General features: G+C 37.8%; 1 long non-coding RNA gene across 2 annotated transcripts in view; it reads right to left on the reverse strand.

The window, feature by feature from the left end:
• The window catches only part of LOC101944715 (uncharacterized), a 212,046-nt gene that overhangs the window by 10,049 nt on the left and 178,518 nt on the right, over positions 1-23,479 (reverse strand). For both annotated transcript variants that reach the window (XR_010592566.1, XR_006174935.2), the window contains exons 3-4: positions 21,547-21,603; positions 2,068-2,149 (exon numbers count right to left, since the gene is read on the reverse strand). This is a non-coding gene — a long non-coding RNA (uncharacterized LOC101944715). The remainder of the gene's footprint in view (positions 1-2,067; positions 2,150-21,546; positions 21,604-23,479) is intronic.

Consider the following 23,479-nt stretch of genomic DNA (forward strand, 5'->3'; position numbering starts at 1 on the left):
AGATTAAGCTGGTATTTTATGTAGAACTGCCTGGTTTTTATGATATCCTGACATGTTGTACAACATTTGTGACTATATTGATCCTTATAAATTCAGCATCTATATATATTCATGAAAAGTATCTCCCCACCCCATTTCCCCTATTCAGTACATGGTATAATCCAGGGCTATTTTTTGCTCCTGTGAATGGCAAAACAAATAGGCAAGGGAGTAATATTTTAATAATAGGGCTGTCGATTAATCTCAAACAATTAACTCAACAAAATTAATTGCAATTAAAAAAATTAATCACAATTAATTTCAGTTTTAATTGTATTGTTAAACAATAGAATACCAATTGAAATTTGTTAAATATTTTGGTTGTATTTCTACATTTTCAAATATATTGATTTCAATTACAACACAAAATACCAAGTGTACAGTGCTCACTTTATATTATTATTTTTAATTACAAATATTTGCAATGTAAAAATGAAAAAAACCAAACAGTATTTTTCAGTTCATCTCATACAGGTACTATAGTGCAATCTCTTTATCGTGAAAGTGCAACTTACAAATGTAGTTTTTTGTGGGTTTTTTGGTTACATGACTGCACTCAAAAACAAAACAATGCAAAACTTTAGAGCCTACAAGTGCACTCAGTCCTACTTCTCGTTCAGCCAACCGCTAAGACAAACAAGTTTGTTTACATTTACGGGACATAATACTGCAACTTCTTATTTACAATGTCACCAGAAAGTGAGAACAGGCGTTCACATGGGACTTTTGTAGCTGGCATTGCAAGGTCTTTACGTGCCAGATATGCTAAACATGCTTTGGTCACCATTCCAGAGGACATGCTTCCATGCTGATGACACTTGTTAAAAAAATAATGCATTAATTAAATTTGTGACTGAACTCCTTGGGGGGAGAATTGTATGTCTCTGGCTCTATTTTACCTGCATTCTGCCATACATTTTGTGTTATAGCAGTCTCGGATGATGTCTCAGCACATGTTCATTTTAAGAACACTTTCGCTGCAGATTTGACAAACACAAAGAAGGTACCAATGTGAGATTTCTAAAGATAGCTACAGCACTGGATCCAAGGTTTAAGAATCTGAAGTGCCTTCCAAAATCTGAAAGGGACGAGGTGTAAAGCATGCTTTTAAAAGTCTTAAAAGAGCAACAATCCGATGTAGAAATTACGGAACCCGAACCACCAAAAAATAAAATCAACCTTCTGCTGGTGGCACCTGACTGAGATGATGAAAATGAACATGTATCAGTTCACACTGCTTTGGATTGTTATCAAGCAGAACCTGTCATCAGCATGGACATATGTCCTTTGGAATGGTGGTTGAAGCATGAAGGGACATATGAATCTTTAGCACATCTGGCATATAAATGTTTTGCAACGCCAGCTACCACAGTACCATGAGAATGCCTGTTCTCACTTTCAGGTGACATTGTGAACAAGAAGCAGGCAGCATTATCTCCTGCAAATATAAACAAACTTGTTTGAGCAATTGGCTGAACAAGAAATAGGACTGAGTGGACTTGTAGGCTCTAAGTTTTACATTGTTTTATTTTTGAATGCTGTTATTGTTTTGTACATAATTCTACATTTGTAAGTTCAACTTTCATGATAAAGAGATTGCATTACAGTACTTGTATTAGGTGAATTGAAAAGCATGATTTCTTTTGTATTTTACAGTGCAAATATTTGTAATAAAAATAAATATAAAGTGAGCACTGTACACTTTGTATTCTGTGTTATAATTGAAATATATTTGAAAAAGTAGAAAACATCCAAAAATATTTAAATAAATGGTATTCTATTAACAGTGCAATTAATCGCGTGATTAATCACAATTAATTTTTTAATCACGTGATTAATCGCAATTAATTTTCTCAATCACTTGGCAGCCCTATTTAATTATGTTATAGTTTAGCAGCATTTTTAAGAATTTTTAAGAATCCACACTAAAGAAACATTAGGGTTCCTCCATGGATTTTACTCTTGATGATTCTCCTCCAGTTAAACTGGTCATAAACCTGGCAGAGGTAAAATGCACTCTCTTCACACCTGGGACAGTTATATGCCTTCATGCCCTCATGTTTGCCTGACTTCAGAGACGAGCCTTCTTATGTTTCTTCATGCTTTTAATCTGAAACAAATGATTGCAGGGAAAAAAGCATTATCACCTTGGCGAGGCATCAGGAGTATAAAAAAAAAAAAGAAGAAGAAAGGGTCTGTGGGCAAATTCATCTTCCACTGCTACAATCAATCTCTCACCTAAAGAAATACACAATAACTAGGCAGGAAAGGGCCAAGATTTATGGCCTAGAAACATCTACACTGACCAGCATACACCTAGCCTTCTTGGCTCCCTCCTTGCCAGAATGGCTCTTTCTAACAGTTACAATGATATACTGTCTCTCCCTACTGTTTTACAAGTACATTAGCTTTATTTAATGAGATCTCTGAGTAATTTAACAGATGTATATAGGACATAAGACTAGAAAAACTCTTGCTACTTGAATACTTTTGCCAAGGTATTCCACGGGTAGCTAATCTATGCTGCAGTGTTATATTTTTTTAAACAGAATTATTGGAATTTTGGGAAGGGTTTTAAAAATCATTTTAATAGAAATGTTATATTAGAATCAACTAGAATAGTTCCATATTCATATTTGCTTGTATTCAGCCCATAAAAATCAGGATACATGTAGTTACTTTAGATCTTCAAAACTACTTATATATTAAAAGGCCTGAGAGAAATTCAGAATCAGAGATGAATATATTTATTAAATCTCCCTTCCTGTGCTCCCCCATGTATTCAACACCATGTCCCAAGGGAAAAAAATAGATATTTTCATTTTAAAAAAAGGAGAGAGAGTGAGAGAGAGAGATTCACCTTTAAAGTGTAAGATGATGGCTTAAGTCTATAAGAAAACAAAGTACAGGGGTCCAGGAACTTTATTTAATTCATGAACCATAATTAATAATTACTATAATACTGATAATAGTTCTGCTTACCATTATAGAAATTATTCTGTGTCTGGGCAGGAGGCAAGTGTTTAAAATGGCTGCTATTTTCTTCCAAGGCTGGTTTTAAATAATGCACTATTCCAGTGAGGTATAACAGGGAAATGATAGTCACATTAACTTGAAAAAATAACTTTAATTAATAATACTGAGCAGGTGGTAATGGGAAATTGCCTGTTTAAGATAACAAATAAAATGGCTTCATTTTTATAAAAGGAACAGGATGGGGACAAACTTTTCAAGTATCAGACTGTGTATTTTTAAAACAAAATATCTAAAAATATTTATACAGTATGTTGCTGTTTCCTTATATGCTGTACTTTTACACATGATTAAAACTGGAGCATCGCCCTAGACTCAGCAAATGACTGCAATGAACTGCATTTAAAAAAAAAAAAAAAAAAAAAAAGATTCAACAACTCCAAATTCCACCCAGTGGTGAGACCAGCACTAATTGAGTTTAGTGGCATTTTCCTGTAAATAATATATAGTCTCATTAAATGGAGAGTTTATTTTAGTTTTAAAATATATTTCTTCTTTAAATTCTTTTAGGCTAAAGAAGGGGAAAAGGATGAAAATGCTATTTACTATTCTGGCAAAGTGTTTAGTGTCTTTCTAGCTTGGAGGGTATTGTGTTAACCTTGAATTAGACCATAAACCACCGTTCTAGCACATTTAGACCCTGTTACCTATGAAAGTTCAGAACATTTACAACATGCATGTGACAGCAGATGTGTCTCATATTTAAAACACAATTACATGTATATCTGATCAAAGAAAACATACTGAACATTATTCCAAAGACTCTATCATATTTTATACAAGGCTAATCCTTACTGAGAATGTAGGAAACCTGGTGTAGTCAGTTTAAAATATGAAACTTTCATAAAGACCTGAAATACTCTGCCAAAAATATTATGAAATTATCACTAGTGCCCATCTAAAATTACAGCTAGAAATCAAGAATGCACAAAATCACTGCTGACCAAAAAGGGATGTGGGGGGAATGTGGAGAAAGAGGAGGAGGAGGAGAAGCAGCAGCAGAAGAAGCTGGATCAGAACAAATTCATTGCATGAAATTTCATTTCTTGAGAGCTATACATCAAGTTGTATTTGTTTAATGAGGTTGACACTAGAAAGATGTATAGAACATGTCAGACACCCAGTACCAGTGCGTTCTGGGAAAAAGATAACATCTGAGAATCTGACCACTCACTTCGTCTTCTAGCCAGACTTCTCTATCTACTGGTTCTTCGGGGGATTATAAATGAGAGGGCAGAAGGAACAAGGAGCAAAATAATGAAAAACACACACAAAAAGAAAAATTATAACATTGTAGAGCAAAGTAAAGCCAGATTTATTGACCTCGCAACTACATAATCAAGAGAAAGTTATCACTGTAGAAACTTTTACTAAGCGTAATGATCTTAAATAACAAGGGAGTTCTATGAAATTTACAGCACTTTTAAGATATGCAAATTGAATGCAAGGTATAGACATAAGGGTAATTAATTGTAAATCTAAGAATAATGTTTCTTTGTCAGGGCTGTCTCCATGTTGTGGAATACATTTTAATGTGCCTTAACTCTGAATATTTCTTAAGGGCTGGTCTAATTATAAGATATTCAGAATTTCAAAATAGTAGTTATTCTTATCCTTTAATGTAGCTGCTGTAAAGTTTCATAACAGAATTTACTGATTACATGAAAATATTTTATTTTAATTTTCAAGGATAAAGCACTTGTTTAAAAGTCCATGCACTCAGGGATTGTCTTTAGAAGTAATAATATGACAGAAACAGTTTTTTTCCTAAAGCACACAGATTTTATTTTCTTTTCAGAAGAGGGGAGGAGGAAGGAAGCTGGTAAGGGATCAAAATAACTAACTGGGCACGTCTAGTTTGGTTTCATTTTTTTAAAGTCATAATATTAGTTTTATGTTTCTGTGGACGTAATAGTACAAAACATAATTATATGTTTACATTATTTACTTCACTTTCCATATATTATTTTGTAAGCCATTCACGTTGCAATAATTAAGGTGAACATTTCCATTATAATGGGACTATAAAAATTCACTCACTCGTTTTAAACCTTGGCATACAAGCTCCCATTCTGAAAGGAAAATTATACAAACTTTTACACAAACACAAAAAAGTCACTGTAGGTCAAGTCCATGCCTGTTTACACACTGGCCTACCGAGGCCTGCATGCTTGCTCCCAGAAGAATCACTATTAAGTGAGGGTGTTTGGGTTTTATTCATTCTAACAAATTAAAATTAAACCTTCTTGTTGGGGCGGCACAGTAACCAGATTGTAGGAACAGCTGCTCTCACAAAAATCTCTGTATTTGTTTGTATGGAAAAACACTGTATTGAAACTGTGTATTTGGAGAACTGGTCCACAGACCTGTAGAGGAGATAAAGGTGTAGTGTAAGAGATGAAGGATTTTCCAGTGGTTAGGGCAGGGCACTAAGATTTGGCTTAGCTACTGAATCATTGGTGACCTTGGGTCAGTCACTTAACCTCTCTGTGCCTCAGTTTATGGATTATTAAAATGGGTAACATCACACCCACCCCATAGGTGTCTTGTGAATTTAGTTAATTCATACTGTAAAGTGTTATGAAAACGTGATCGCTGGCCCCACATTGTTACACGTATGCACTTGACATCTTCTTGTGAATCAAGAAATCCATCTAATGAAGCATGTGAATTGCAACAGTATGACATTTATAAAGAAAATATTCTTTATTTCATGAGGGCTAGATGCTGTGTCAGTTTAGTATGCAACTGTTGCGAGTCTTCTACATATGCAGATAGACCTGTGACCTCTAGAGAGAGGATATTCTCTCCAGTTGATAATCAGGAAGATAAGCAACATACTGCACAATCGTACCTATTTTAAGGAAGTGACACAAGATTTAATGGGATAACAAGCCAGTATTGGGAAGTCGGACTGGGAGGATTTCCAACTCATAGTGAAAAATTATATGAAATATTGTAGTCTCTGGTTTTTAATGGAAAAGGGATTCTGGTGAAGAGACAAGTCTCAATCTCTTATTCAGTACCAGATTAGCAATTCAGAAGCTATTACTGTATTAACATTTTTACCCGAACGAGTGCCCATGATTTAGATTAAACAGAGATTTTTAGAAGCTTGGGAGGCAGTGGGAGTATCTTTGGATGTTAGGTTGGGAGATGGGTAGAATTTAGAATAGTTTGGGAAAATTTAATTCTCTTACTTTCAAGTCTAATATTTTTAAAACAACAAAAATATTCCATTAACATTTTTCCAAATAAAATGTATTCTCAACCTTAGCTCCCTCACGTCCAAAGTTAATAATTGGGCATTTTTGTTATCTTTTAAACAGAGGTTTCTGAAAACTTGAAACCTCTGCCAAATACACTTGCAGATTTTATAACCCCCGCAAGAGCAACATTTGCTAGTACAAAAGGGTATCTCAAAAATAGCACTCACAGAGGTTATAAATTCTCCTGCCAATGCCATCAGAGGTTAATAGCTTCCCGAAATGCCGCACCCCCACAGAGGCAGCGTAAGGTCCCGCCGCCGAAATACTGCCCAAATTGTAGTACCCTAGGCAACCGCCTAGGTCGCCTATTGGGTTGCGCCGGCCCTGCTTGGTCTTTAAAAACAACTGGGGTAGCAAGGGTCATGAGACAATGACTGGAGTTGAGGAAAAAGTGAGGTTATAACTCAGAACAGAAGACAAAGGGTCCATAATGGGGAGGACAGCATAGTTCTGGGCCACATTTTTGCTTTTATGTGGAGGATCTTTGGTAGCTACTAGAACCAGAGGTAAACAGAGATCCTATTCCAAAAGCAAAAAAAGAAGCTCCTCTCTCACCCATTGTATCCAGTGTTAGTATGTTTGACAGAGTTTACAAGCAGCATCAAAACATTTTCTGGGGATTGTGACTTGCATGAGATTTCGAGTGACATTTGCAATTTCCGTCAGTCACTCAGGAAAGACTATAAACAGTGCCGGGGACTTCAGGCAAGTTCTCACAGTTAAATATAGTAAAGTATGAACCACATTAATTTCACACAAATTTGTAATGTCCCTTACCTATTTTTCTCAAGAATCTTGCAAGCTCATTGAACATTTCCAATTACTTATAGCTTCTGCAAGACCTCTCACCAAAATGATAATATCCATGGAGAGTTAAATAAATAGCTATGAAAATATGAAACCGCATGAGGGCAAAATTAGACTTTTACAATGGCTTTGATTGAGGACAAAGGTCTAAAGCTAGTCTGAAGTTTTCAGAAGTAGTCTTTTTGAAGTCATAAATTGGCAAAAAGAAAAACTGATTGTTCTTAGTCTCATAACTCAAAAATGGCTCATCTAATTCCAATACAGCCAAATTTAACAGTTACTAAACAAAGCTATAACAAAGTTTGGTATAGCCTATGAGACTGGAGCCAAACTGTGATATTATCATGTTGACTGAAGGACTTTATAGCAGTACTCTATGACTAGACTTCCTCCTCACATGGAAGCAACAGTGGAAGGACACAGGGAATGAATAATAACTGCAAGTTATTAGCGTTATCCTTGGGTTGTTCCACGGTAAGGAGGTTTGCAAAGATTGGGCAGCACTTCATACTCTGGAGACCATGGATGCTGGGCTGATTTCATTAAAGGGGGTTTCCCAAGATGTGGTGGCACCAACAGAACAGATATTGCAGCCCTGGGAAACTCTAGACACAGATCTCCAAAATGATTCTATAATTAGTAGCAGTGCCTTGAGGATGAGGTTGGCCACTAAGGCAGCTCTGCAAACATTATGGGGAAGTGCAGGAACCACAACAAGAACAATAATGGGTAGTTCAAAGGCAACAAAGGGCTAGATTCTGCCTCCCCTTACTCACTGCACACATAGTTTCACTGATTCCTTTGGCACTACTTGCAGAATAGGAGCACATTCTGTGTCTGTGGTGGGCAGTGACCTAGGCACATATCTGTTACTGGGTTATTACTGTTAAATTAAGCAGACTCAAGCCTAATTACAGTAGGATTGACAGTTTCACAACATAAATGTTGCAAAAGTTGACTCTTTCACCTTGTCCTAAAACACAGTGGAAATGTTCATTTCACCTCTCTCACTTGGTATGTGAAATTATTCTCACAGCTTGAGTTAGTATCTGGCCTAGGTTTGAATATCTTTGCTTTGTCACTTGCTGTCACTCCCTTAACATTTTCTAAAAGAGTTTTTCTTGTGGCTATATTATGCAAGGGAATAAAGTCAGTGCAAAGATACCGAAGATATTAGGATAGGGAGATGAATCTTAGTCCAAACTACCCTTATTTCAGTCTCTCTAATTAGCAGCATAAAAAGTCATTCCTAAACTAACTAAAAGGGTTGTATAAAATCAGGCAAAAAAAAAAAAATTTCACACTGAGAGTTTGCATCCTATGGAGCTGGCTTGCTCTCTAGTTGCTCGAAGCCAAGGTTGCTGCAGCTGTGCTCCCCAGTGGCTAAGATGTTAGATATAGCACAGCAAATGGGATCTCTTTGGAAACTAGAGCAGTGCAGGCCCCAAGATGCCTCATTGAGATATTCCAAAAAACAGGAACTGATTCACCCATCTCTTTAGGAAAATAGTCTATGCCTATTTGGATATATCATGTGGATTTAACACAAAGAAGATACTTTGTTGTGCTTTGAAGCCAAGTGGAAAGTTTGCATTGTATGATTCCAATTATGATCCAACACAAGTTTTGGTAACTGAGTGTGTAGGATTTTTTTTAAGTACATGTTTCAAGTTAAATCTGAGACACTAAGCATAGACAAAACTGCTTTCACTCAGCAAGCAAAAAACAAGAGGAAGAACAGAAGAAATGGGGTAGGGGAGAGCTCCTTTTTATAAACCATCTAGGCACATCATTGCTTTACACTGGAATGCGATGCTAAACTCAGGCAAAAAGGGCCCGGTTAAATTAAAACTAAACATTCCAAGTTAAATTCTGTGCTGCCTTGTACCCTGGGCAGCCAGCCTGAAATCAGTGGGGTTGCACAGAATGTAAGTCAGGGCACAAATCGGCTCTTCAGCTCTCAGCTTTCCCCAAGCTTTCCCAACAGCTTGCTGAGCATAATTTGGACTTGGTTATTTAAAGCTACATGGAATAATACGGTCTGAAGACTGGTGTGAACAATAACTCTTATACAATTTAGCACTTAGAGATGCACTACTAATCTTTTTTAGGAAACAAGGTATTCAAAATTATTTAATGCTTCTATTTATGCATCAAAAAACATTCTAAGCACAAACCAGTCCTCCTCTCCCCCCTTCCACACAGACATGCATTTGTGAGTGTCTTTAGCTACAATACATCATATTTTTAGACTGCTTTAGAATGATCATGTTATACATTTGGCATTTATGGAAGTCTGTTTATTAATGCCACTTTTATAACACAGATAAGTTGTGTTTACTGTACTAATAGTTATCACAAATAATTAGTTATTGCTACACGTTATACACAAGTGAGGATTCAATACTGTAAATTTAACATACAGTATTGTAACAAACAGTAAAAATGGCAATAATAATAAAAGTAAGTTTGCTTTGGCTAGCCAAGTCAACCTAGCAGACTTCTTGTACCATGCTGTCAGTTAAAAAAAATCACTGATATTTATGAATAATAGCCTTTTGGGGTTTTTATCTATAATTATGTTATGACTTAAAGAAATAAAACATAGTTAAAAAGAAATATATAATCAAATTAAAATAATACATTTGCTTACCAAAGCACTGTCATATCTATCCATCAATTATCAACATTTAAAAATCTGCCACAGTATATCAGTATCACCATATTCCTTTAAAGTGTGGTTTTACTTCAAAAAATGACTAAAAATGGCATTCTGGGGTTCCATGTTAACCATCTCTGAATGATTTCCATATCAAATATCCTCAATAGGAATAAGATGATTTTCTTTAAGTGCCAGTCCTGCAAGTAGCTTCAGATTTCAGAGTCAGATGCCGAGTTCTTTCCTACCCCATTAATAGTAATAAAGGTGCTTTAGCAAATCAAATCAGACCCTCATTTACACCAGTGCAATTACATTGTCCTCAGTGAGACCTGTGCAACACAATTGTCTACAATGAATTGGCCCATGTAAACCAGATTAGAACCTAACAAAGCATTCTTTTCATGATTGATTTTGTTCACATTTATAAAAAACATCTAAAGCTGCCCTTCCTATTCTGAGTGCCTATCCCATCAATAAAAGACACAAAATGTGATACATGTAAAGGACTGCGCACACACCAAACATCCACCAAACCCCTCTTAGATCATTTCAAGTTGCATCATGATCTCAAATGATTAGTAGTTTTCAGAAAGAAGTTCTGCAGACTTACATGCAAGTGCAAGCCCTGCATCCCACTGAGGATCTCAGTATGATATTTATCAGGCTGGTGAACACTCCATTTGAACCACTATAGGGGGATTTTTAATAACTTTTGTCTATTAAGATTACATTTGTTTTGGCAACAGCATGCAGAGTAAGTGAGCTAAAGGTGCTTATGGAAGATCTCCCATTCACCATATTCCATAAGGATAAAGTGGTCCTGCACCCAGAGTTTCTTTCTACCATGGCTTTGAACTACACCAACATTTTTCAGACAAATAACTTATTTGCTGAAAAATGCAGTTTTGGGTCTATTTCTAAATTTGCCGAACAGTTTCAGCCAAAACCATTTCTTCAGGCTAGATTCACAAGGGGACTTAGGCACAAAGCCAGTGAGGGGTGGTAATGCCTCATTTTACTCAATAACCAGTAGTTAGAACACTCACCTGGCATGTGGTAGTCCCATGTTCAAGTCCCCACTCTGCCTGATTCAGAACAGGGACTTGAGCATGGGTGTCCCACATTGTAGATGAACTAGGCTAGGGTATTTTGGAGTGGGTTTCGCTTATTCTCTCCTGTTGAAGCTGTGCCACTTCGTAGAAACATTGAAATATTCACTGGGGCACAGCGAGAGAGAGAGAGAGAGAGAATGACTAATTGCCTCGTGGTTGGGGGAATCACCTGGGACGGGGACACCTGGGTTCCAGTCCTTGCTCCAATACATATATAAATGAATATTTAAACCAAAACATCTGCCTCCTTAAAGCACCATAGTTCACCCCGGGCAAGCTAGTTTACATATGGTAGACCCAAAGTGGGCACTTAGGTATTGCTTACATAGATCTAAGGAGATTAGAAAATTCCCCAGTTATTTTTGCATATAATGAGAGGGTAGAGGACTTAGTATTCATATCACCGAGAATATCCAAATGTATACAACTTCATTCAAACTTGTTATGAATTAGCTGTGGTATCTGTGCCATCAGTATTAAAAGCACTCTCAACTACATCTATGACAGCCCCTGTGGCTTGCTTAAGAAATATTCCATTAGATGAAATATAAAAAAAACCTCTGTTTATATCTTTACACACTGATGCTTCCTTCACCCTTCACTTTTTTTTAAAGTATATACTGTACAGAATCTTATTCAAGCAACAGACCGAGTTTGGAGAGAAGTAACAACTAGTCACACATCACAAACAGAGATAGAAGGAAAACAGAAGTGATGCAAGAAATACCAAAAATGGCTCTTTTACTGTCCCTACTTAGATCATTTCAAGTTGCACCATGAAAATGTGCCAGGGAAAGAAGGTGTCCAGGAGTGGGAAAATTGCCCAGAGGAAGCCCATAAAGCACCAGAGATGCTACAAAATTGTGCTAGGGATTAGACCACCACCCAACCAACCATAACAAACAAAATATATCAACTTTCACAGGATTCTACAGGGCCCTGAGTTTCACCTGGCCTTTGAAAGGAGATAAAGGAACTGAAGTAAAGACCAATATATCGGCCTGAAAGTATTTCATCTGGAAAAAGTGAGGTGGCTCATAAATGATCTGGAAAAAGGGGTGGTGGCAAAAGGTGAGGTGGCAAAATTTGCAGATGATACAAAACTACTCAAAAAGAACAGGAGTACTTGTGGTACCTTAGAGACTAACGAATTTATTAGAGCATAAGCTTTCGTGGACTACAGCCCACTTCTTTGGATGCATATAGAGTGAAACATATATTGAGGAGATATATATACACACACATACAGAGAGCATGAACAGGTGGGAGTTGTCTTACCAATTAAGTAAGAGAAAAAAACTTTTGAAGTGATAATCAAGCTAGCCCAGTACAGACAGTTTGATAAGAAGTGTGAGAATACTTACAAGGGGAGATAGATTCAATGTTTGTAATGGCTCAGCCATTCCCAGTCCTTATTCAATCCTGAGTTGATTGTATCTAGTTTGCATATCAATTCCAGATCAGCAGTCTCTCATTGGAGTCTGTTTTTGAAGTTTTTCTGTTGTAAGATAGCCACCCGCAGGTTTGTCATTGACTGGCCAGACAGGTTAAAGTGTTCTCCCACTGGTTTTTGAATATTATGATTCCTGATGTCAGATTTGTGTCCATTAATTCTTTTGCAGAGAGACTTAATTGGCCTCTCAGAGTTGGTAAGACAACTCCCACCTGTTCATGCTTTCTGTATGTGTGTATATATATCTCCTCAATATATGTTTCACTCTATATGCATCCGAAGAAGTGGGCTGTAGTCCACGAAAGCTTATGCTCTAATAAATTTGTTAGTCTCTAAGGTGCCACAAGTACTCCTGTTCTTTTTGCGGATACAGACTAACACGGCTGCTACTCTGAAAACTACTCAAGATAGTTAAGTCCAAAGCAGGCTGTAAAGAGCTACAAAGGGACCTCACAAAACTGGGTGACCGGGCAACAAAATGGCAGATGAAATTTAATGATGATGAATGCATAATAATGCACATGGGAAAACATAATCCCAATTATACATATAAAATAATGGGGTCTAAATTAGCTGTTACCATTCAAGAAAGAGATCTTGGAATCATATTCTCTTAGAATATCCACTCAATGTGCAGTGGCAGTCAAAAAAGCGAACAGAATGTTGGAATCCTTAGGAAAGGGACAGATAATAAGACAGAAAATATTGTATTACCTCTAGATAAATCCATGTTAGGTCCACATCTTGAATACTGCATGCAGATCTGGTCACCCCATCTCAAAAAAGATATATGGGAATTGGAAAAGGTACAGAAAAGGGCAACAAAAATGATTAGTGTATGGAAGAGCTTCCATATGAGGAGAGATTGATAAGATTAGGACTAGTTTGATTACTGGTGTGGAGAAAGTAAATAAGGAAGTGTTATTTACTCCTTCTTATAACACAAGAACTAGGGGTCACCAAATGAAATTAATAGGCAGCAGGTTTAAAAGAAACAAAAGGAAGTATTTCTTCACACAACACACAGTAAACCTGTGAAACTCCTGGCCAGAGGATGTTGTGAAGGTCAAGACTGTAACAGGGTTCAAAAAAGAACTAGATAATTTTCTGGAGGATAGGTCCATCAATGGCTATTAGCCAGGATGGGCCAGGATGGTGTCCCGAGCCTCTGTTTTGCCAGAAGCTGGAAATGGGCGACAGGGATGGATTGGTTGATGATTACCTTTTCTGTTCATTCCCGCTGAAGCACATGGCATTGGACACTGTCAGAAGACAGGATACTGTGCTAGATGGACCTTTGGTCAGACCTAGTGTGATTGTTCTTATGAGTTGCTGCTTGGTCAATTAAATGAGCTGGTTAAATTGTGCTTTTGGTTTTGTAATATAAAATAATTGACCAAGCACTTTCAGCCTGTGCATGAGTACTTTGTATCGTTCTAAATCAAAAGAAAATAAACAAACAACAGGGAGGGACAGGATTCTGAAAACACTGTATTGGGTTCAAAAGACAGGCTAGTAACTATCTACTTAATGAGCTATAATGGATCGAGAAGAGTTTAGGTATAAAATGCAAATCTGTAGTTTGAAAAGGCCCGGCTGTGTGTACTGCTCAGATCTGATACGTACTGCAATAAACTTTAGCAGGGGCTGTCAAACAGGTACAATTTATAAAACACCTTGAAATCACAAAGCTTCAACTTGGAGATTTTAATGGAAAAGCAAATAGCTCAACTTCCTACTCAGTTTCAGTGTGTGAATCAGAAGGTATTCAGTTTTATTACCTTAGGATAAGAATGACAAAAGTGGATGTAAGGACTCCAAACTCAGATTACAGGGGTTGCTTCAGACTGCTAAGCAACAAGACAGACATTCATGCTAAAAGTCCAATGATTGACTGATATAAGAGCATTCCAAGAGGTCACAGTCTCTCACTATCTGTGCTGAAATGACAATGAGACTATAGCAGGATGACTAAGAAAAGAGGGCAGATTAATAGCAGCCTCTTCAGTGACATCAGGTACATAAATGATGTTTTCATTTTTGTGTGCAGAAAGTGGTTAGCAGGATTCTATATAATAAGTAATTCCAATATAATAAGTGTCCTTTGTTTGAACATCCAAGGTCAGGACAACAGGAAAGCATAACATCAAGTAACACATTTTGAGGGGATGGCTCTGGAGCAGCTGGTTAGCTTCCATGATGAATGAGAATTACAGCAGTTTTCAAGAGACCAACAGAAGGCTAGCAGGGTCCTAATCAGCTATAACATCAGTAGTAAAGATCTAAGGAGACCAGAGCATTTCCAAAACTACAAACTTCTCTGGGCTTTAGTTTTAACAATTATAGCTGTGACAGCTGTACAGTGTGGGTACATGACTGGAATTGGTTGGAGTTTTTGACATATGGTGCTATTGGAAGGAATCCTGTCTGGCATGAAGAGAACATAAAACTAACCCCCAACAACTGGGGCTGCAGTGCATGTCATCATGTCTCAAATTAAAGCAGCAAAGATAGCACTTTCACAGATTAACATTCAAATATCATTTGAATAATGTTACTGCCACACCTCAGCGAAAAGCTCTGCAGGGTCAGAGGGGAAGTTTAGGTTAACTAAAGAAAGCAAGCCTGGTATGTTTGGGTCCTCTTTTCCATGTGAACATGTCCTAATTAAAGTATGTAAACTTTCTAGCTACTCAGGTAGCAACAGTTATCCTCCTGCAATATTCATTTGGTGATAACTCCATGAGAAATGGTAGCAGCCTAAGGGTTAAATGTAACTCCCAGATGTGCTGAACTAGTCATTGAGGTAGGTGCTACTATCTGGGAGTTGTAGACTGAACATCCATTCTTTGTCCCATATGTTTAGTTTTAATTAAAAGCAGTCAGCCCAAGACACTGGGCCAAATTCACCATGGACCATAGTGGACACAATGCTGTCAAATGCACTAGAGCAGTGCCCCCTTACCTCAGTGGGAATTTGTCCCATTGCTCTGTGATAAAACATACATGAAAAAATTAATTTAATTAAATGACTAAGCAATTCTGAACAACCCCTTTGCACAAGGATTTTTCTTGCTGAGTAGAGTGATTGAACCATAGGGCCAAGGTAGGAACTATATTTTCGTCTCACTTTTCCCCAAACACTGAATTGTGCTATGAAGAAATAAAATTCTCGTCAATTTCATTTTTTTATATGCTAAATTTGCCATTATGGGCAGTTATTACATATGAAATTCTGGGACACATACTAATCTATTCACTTACCTTGTAAATGGCAGGCCACATTTGCAAACTAAACTACTGTATGTTGTCTTTAACAGCGTGATGTGTTTCTTATTCTCCCCAGTACAAAAAAAATGTGAATTATGGAAAATATCAAGGATTTGTTTTGTTTTGGAGGTTTTTTTGTTTTTGTTTTTTATTTATACATGCAAACCTGTGCTGAAAGCTGTGGTTGAAACTGGCAACAATTTCGAATTAAACCTGAAATGCAATGATTGCTGTGCTTAGGTAGACAACGGTCTGCAAAACATGAGTGACTTTAGATAATGTACCCTACTGACAGCAGCAATTCACATTTGCTTTCCAGCCAACATGATATTTACACATCAAGTGGCAATGACTCACAATAAGTAGATACCATTGATACAAATGGTAAAGAGAAGCAATACTATCTTTAACGTCACCAGGACGTGACTGTGAGTACTGACTGAAGTCGTCTTTTCAGCTAAGATTCACCTATGTAAGGTTCATATTAATCTCCTATATTTCTTTACTCTAAACTATTGTAGGGCTTCCTCCTCCAGCATCCACTGGTTTTCCAGGACACTCCTCTTTCAATTTCTGCTTATTCCTCAGGAAACCTTTCTGATGTTCTTTATGTTTGAGAGGGAGAGTGGGGAAAAAACCCTTTATTATGGTAACGTGACAGCAATCTCACAAAAAGCAGTCTATGGGGGGGGAAAATGGGCCCCGATACTACAAAACTAATACAGAGTAGCTAGGAGAACACAAGATATATCAGTATAATCTCTATATATTTTCATGAATGTTGAACAACAATGAAGTTGGTTTCCAGTACATTTCGAATTCTGTCTTAATGGGGGTGCTCAAATGTGTTAAAAAATACCACATGGGATTTAGTGCTTTTGATTAGAAATCCATTAATGTGGGACAACTGCCTTTTCCAGAAGAAAGGCATTTCTAATAGGAGAAGGCTGCTATTATATGAGCTGAAATGATCCTATTTTACTGATTCATTTAGACTGATGCCAGCTACAACAGAAAACAAGCATATCTTTACAAAGAAATTATTAAATTACTGAAGACTTTAATCTAACATCACCCAAGTTTTCATGTACAAAGTCCACAGCAAAAACTTTAGTCACTGGAAATGAACACTGTGTAGGATATTTGCTAATGGAAGAAGCAAGAGATTGGCCTTTTTGATCAAAATATTTTACATCAGGAGTTCAATCCAGGTTTGACAGTGGTAACGTCTGTGTGCGCCATTTTAAGTTATAATCTAATCAACTATCTAATTTTCCAGTGCAAAATGAATCAGAGCAATGAGATGAGTATAAACATCCCCTGTCCCCAGGATCCTTTCCCACCTTGGTTAAAATGTGGTCACCTAATGGCCAGATTTTAAAAGATGTGCGCAAAACTGCATGCCCAGTTTGCACATACAGTCATGATTTCTGTCTATTTGCAAGTGCAGTCACAGTAGTTATGCTTGCAGATCTAACATACAAGGTACACAGTTGGAAAATCTCCCTTTAAGCCTGTAAGGATAGCATAGTAGAATGAATACTCCAAGGGCAACTGTCCTCAAGTCACTGTATGCGATGATTAGACATGAAATATAAAATAATGCCTAAAAAGGAAAATGCAGTTACTTCCTCCACTGGGTAAATAAAGTGGATTAAACAAGGTAATCATCTCCATCCAGTTCTCTAGCTGGCCAGCCAAAATGGGGTTAAACAGGGCAGTGGCCTAAAGTTATTATGAGGCAAGATTAAGTCACCAACAACATCAGATCTGCAATAATGGTCAAGACATGACAGGCCACATTCTCAAATGGAAGCTGTCCTTAAAATAGAATATGCTACAATATAATGTGATGAAGAAATGTGAAATATAAAGTGTCAAATGGAGAAAAATGCAATCAGTTCACTGACTCTAAACTGAAGAATTAAAGAAGGCAATAGCCTTAAGGAATGCAGGCACTTCTGATCTTTCTCACAGCATGGGCTGCCTGTATTTCCCTTGTAAAATTGTAAATAATCAGAATCAATGGGAGCCTCAAGAAGTATCACAAACTTGAAAAAAAAATCATTTCCCAGGTACACAGGACCCCCCCATGTACAATTATTATTGTGATTATTAGAAAATGGAAAAAGCACAGACCCTGGGCCAAATTCTGTCTTGCACTGATGTCAGAGAGATTTGCAGGGTGTGCTGGAGACATCATTTGGCCCACAATGTTTTACTGATTAAGAGAGAACATCTCAACTACAGCTTCTCCCCTCAGAGAAAACCCTCAAGCACAAGGATTAGGTAAAGCCACTCAGGGAATCGGAACCAATACCATGAGAGCAATCCCAGCCAAGTCAACTTAAGACTCAAAACTGTATCTTGAAACCCTGCTACAAAATTCCCCTGATCAAGATGGTGGATAAGTTCTGGTCAACAAAGCAGTGTGGCATGAGTATTTCCTGTTCTCTCTGCTACAGTGTGAAGGAGAAAGCCACTTTCAGATTTTCTCTGCCCTGCCCAAATTCACCACCAGAAAGAGCACGGGTGGGAAGGGGGTTGATCCAGTGACAACAGCTGGACCTCCAAGATGCAGCTGAAGGCATCCTGGAAAGTCATGGATGAGAGGAGTTGGGTGCCTGATATTGGAAGAGCCACGTGAAGGTCTTGGCTCACCATTCCTAAGACACTAAAGTTAAGGGGATCCTCCTCCCGCTCCTCTCCCCACCAAGATCTATGGGTGGGAAAAGGAGTGCTAAGGTTGAGAGAAAGTTTCTGGTAGGGTTGTTTGTGATTTGCTACTCAGATGTCTGAATATGACCTGATTATCAGCCCCCCATACCCTGCCCATCTAACTAAACAACATTTCTACACATCTTGCTTGGTGGACTGGCTTGAAGCACTATATATTGTCACTAAATTCAAGACTACCTTTGGGATTTCCGTTCCCTAAGTCAGCAGAAGCTTAGAGTATCGCAGAGATGATACAACTGTCAGTCTCTTGGGGGAAAGGCTTTGCTCATGTTGCTCTTGAAGTGAGTGATGAAGGAGCATTAGAAACATCCTCATTGATAGAGGCTGACAGTTTCCTTTATTGCCTAGGGTTAGAACTGCATCAGATACCAATACATGGAACTGTAAAAATATCATGGCTTGTTTCTGAACAGTGAGACAGTTCTTATGCCTTACACAGAGGATAAGAGTAATGGAATGAAGAGGGGAAATGGCAAATAGGATGGTAAAATATTACCTCCCTTCAGTACCACTGTTTGGATCCCCTAATGCTAGTTGACCTTTCATATTCTAGGCCTGACTGGAAGGAGGACAGGACACATGACTAGATACCTGCTTTATAAACAGAATGCCCACTTAATAATCATCTTACATTTACTGCAAATAACATTTTCAAAGTGAAGAGTCCTAAAACACTTTACAACTACAAAGCTTCCACTAGGATCACACCACCAACCAGTGAAATATTGCTACCTCTGCATGTTTGACAACACAGAGCAAAATCACATGGCTCTTTAGAACAAGAGGTGAAGCAAACCTTCACCAGCTAGAACGGCAGGAGGAATTTAGGCTGGCAGATTGTAATTACCTTAACTCTTACAAAGTGTGCCATGAAATATGTAATGACCACATTTGTTCAGGACCTCTGTTTTACACCTCATCTGAAAGATGATGCCTCGAGCAGCATACCTAACAAGGAGACATAGAACCAGATCATTCAGTAATGATCAGAGGGAAGAGCGCCACCTGTTGAACCACAAGGATTGCTTCCTATAGCTTTTACATGTGCTTTAAACCACACACATCCAAATATTTACCTGCCTGACTGGTGGAATCTCACCGGGTTCACAGCCCAATGAGTTATGGCCACATGGTCGACCACTGACAAGGACAGGTGTGTCAAACCATCGAGCACCTCATTACATGCAACTACATTCCAGAGTGTTTTCAGTTAGCCCTAGGACAGGGTAGCCCACTGATTTGTAGTATTTGTTTCTTAAAAAATATTGATACAGATCTTTTCAATAGGTAATGAAGTTTTAACCCCTTTTTTAAAAGTTGGATTTCTTTAGAGTAAATATTTTCAAAAGACCAGCATTAATACACGGTTTTAATTTTCTTGTCACATACTGTATACTGACTTTCATGATTATGTTCCCACTGTGTTTTGGAGGTTGTTGCAAATGCCAACACAGAAGGGTACTGGGTGTTTTACCTCTAACTAATGGCAGCATTTACTAGCCTGAAGATCTCTTCTTATATCCATCTAATAAACTGGTTTGTCAGTAGATAATACTAAATTCCATGTGACACACTTGAAAACTAAGTGCCATACCCAGAATATATTTTCATTTCAGTGCACAAGGATTTATACTTGGAGCTTCTATTATCTTTAATGGGAGCTCCATGCCTAAATCACTGAGTACCAAGAAAGGAATAAGCCCCCAGATGAAGACAGCTAAGAAGTAGACAAGCCCCTAGGAGGAATAGCTTCCTAAACAATCTTTTGGGGGAATTTTCTGGGTGGTTTTCTTTGCAAACACAGGAAAGGTTCTGGGAGCTACAAAAGGTCTGTCAGATGCAGTGGGGGTTGAATATGATTTTGTTCTTTCTTTCAAGCATGCCTTTGAGGTTTGTAAATACACACTATGGTTTTAAGATTTTTCAAAAGTGGTTATATAGCAAATTTGAATGATTAATGATCCAAGACATTTTCACATGTTATTTTCAACATAAATAGTGTGTAAAGGGGGTTTAAAACTTTAATGAATTGAACTATATGAGTAAAGAGTGTTAATCATTTTAATTGCCCAGTAGCCTGAAATTAGATTTAACAGTCTGATAATGTATCTTTAAAGGAATACAACCCTGCTCTATAAAAAAATCCCTTCCAAACCAATTCTAATAATTTCTATTTATCTTTTATGACATTAACTGTTATACCAGTCTGCCGACAGACAGCCTTACGCTCACATTTAGTTTAAATGTGGTGCAGTATAGTTTTTCATTATCATTAACGTGCTCCTGGTGGGCAGAGTGCAATGCAGTGGCACTGGTCACACTTCATTGCTTTATCTCATATGACAAAGAGAGATGATGTGCTTCAGTCCAGGCCAGAAGATGAAAGCAAAAGGTGGCCATGGAAAACTCCCCCTGCTGCCTAGGAACAGCATAAGGGCTGCATCGTGTGACTTGCTAACAGCACGAAGGGGCAGACAAATAGATTTTCCTCTATATTTATAACCAGCATCATTCTTCCTTTCAGGCCTTTCAGTGCAGGTAGCTGTTTTATATGAAATGAACAATCTTTATAGACGTACCAGAGCCATAACAAGGCTGATTTTCAGCGAGGCTGAGGTATATAACTCTTACAGAATTGTCAGGCTTCTTGCTCAACAAATCAAGCCTAACTTATGATGTTTGCAGTGTAATTTTTATTCCTGTTTGACTAGCCAACTACCCGGTGGTAATAGGATGTTAGAAAAGGGCAGTAGCAATGTTTGTACATGCCATGATTGATAGGCAAACTCTGCATTTTTCATTTATATCTCCTGATTCCAAATCAGTTAAGTTTAGGAAAAATGAAACAAAATGGCAAGAAAAATGCTTGCAGATTGCAGCCCAGCTCTCTCGTAGATCTGAGTTCAGCCCACATCTGCTAGGATTGTCTGGAAACATTAAGATATCTAAATGAAAATCAATACTATATGTGCCAGCATTTACTACCAAGAACAAGTATCAAGAGACCTCAGCTAATCAGGCTTTCAGCTTGTACTTGAGACATAGTCTGAACCCCAGGGGTGTCCTAATTGGCCCAGGCTAATCATAGAAGAGTTAAATTTATAACCAGGAAAGACATCTTGTTTTTCTTACCAGTCATCATTTTGAAGCTGAAAGTCTCACCTGTGTGGTAGCAGATGTATGGTGATAGCCACCGGTCATGCAAGAACTGCTTCTCACCTGTCAAAGGTAAAGGAAAGACTAATTTACTGTCTTCCATAAAAACAGTCAAGCACATTTAAGCTTTTGGTGGCTATATAGCACTATCAAACCTTTCACATGGACTGCATATTTTCTCCACTTAAAAGCTCTCCATTTAACCCTCATGTATTAGAACATGAAAGGATTATGGTTTAGAGCTAAAAGCCCCTATACACACTTTGATCTCACACTCAAATTCAGAGTGTGTGTGTGTGTGTGTGTGTGTGTGTGTGTGTGTGTGTGTGTGTGTGTGTGTGTGTGTGTAAAATACATTTCCAAACCAAATCTTATTAATTATATTAAAATTTTACTTTTTCTTTTTTCTGCATACATGCAGAGTGATCATACTTTGGAATGGTTGTAGAAACTAACACATTGTGGCTGAGTTTACCTTCATAAGGTTCAATGAAGTAGCTCTTGTTAATGCTATATTGAGCTAAAAAAAAAAAAAACACACCACACCATACTGATGAAAACCATAATGCATCAAGGGACTGGGATTCCTAATATTTGCATTTTGGATGCCAACTGTGAGCATATTTTGTATTATTTTGAACAAATTAAACAAAAATATGCAAAATATTTATAAAGCTCTGTCTTCTATTTTGGGCTTCAGCAACTTAATAGTTCTGCATAGATTTAAAAAAACAGAGAAAAGAGATGAGTTAAACTTGGAAATTCAAAACCTACGGATTTGCATGTTTTCTTCAAAAGCACACAGGAGATGCACATCTAGAAGAAGTTTAACAACTTTATGTAGCTTCTTTGTGTCTTGTATTTTAGATGTATTTTTAATGTGTACTTCTTAAAACAAAACAATAGTTGTCAAATATTGTATTCTTTTCTCACCATTGTTATTGGTTTCCTAGACAGTGCTATCATGGCATGTGGTGATCAATGAAAGCTTGTTTCTCACATGCCATGATGTTTCCCTTGGATTCTCATCTCTCACTAGTGCATGCTGTGAAACTATGTCAGTTCTTTTACCTCTAAGGCACTCTCTTGTCCTCCATGATGTAAGCTACAGTGTTATCTTTCTGAATCAGTCTTCATTTCTTCATCATTGCTTTAACTCCCACTTCTTATAGAATGAGAAGGCTACCCTTCCATTCCCAGGTCTAATACCTCTTATTGTGCTTGTCCGAGTGCACGGTACAGTGAACAATATAATAAACCAACATGAAGATGGTAGTGAATTTCAGAAAAATCTACACAAATCTGCAGGAGAAGGAAGACAGGTGGGGCCTTATCCAAAACTGCTCAATTCCTAGTTTGGGTTTGTATTTTAAGGCCAGGTAACACATGCAAATTTAACAAGGTACAGCTGAAAGAAAATATATCTACAAGCAGGTGGTATTCTCACCCCGATCCTAATGATGCATACACAAAATAGGGTCCAAACTTAGGGTTCTCCTTCCTTTGGTTTGGCTTTCTTGGCGATTTTAACAACCACCACCAAACTATAGCCTAAGGTCATTTCCCAAGCTTGGCTGTTCTTAGTGTTTTCCCTGCAGGACTCCTACTCTCTCCCCCAGACACACTCCAAATCCTCTTATGCCCTGCTTGAAGCTAACAGACCAATATGCCATGAGACAGAGGAAGATGATTTCAGCACTGGGAGCCTTCCACTGGGAATATCCTACCTCCGGGGTGAAACCCTGCCACAAATCCAGTCAAGAATAGAACTCCCATTGATTTAACTGAAGCCAGGATTTCACCCCCAGGGTTCAAATGTAGGAAGCGTTACAGTCCTGCAGCCTCTACATTCTGCCAACCTTACAGAGGATTCTGGTCCCGCAGGGTGAATGTCACTGAATTCTGAGTGCCCATAAAATAGATATTCCCCATGGCCAGG

The sequence above is a fragment of the Chrysemys picta genome, chromosome 14 (genome assembly GCF_011386835.1).
Source record: "Chrysemys picta bellii isolate R12L10 chromosome 14, ASM1138683v2, whole genome shotgun sequence".
In the NCBI taxonomy this organism is placed as follows: domain Eukaryota; kingdom Metazoa; phylum Chordata; order Testudines; family Emydidae; genus Chrysemys; species Chrysemys picta.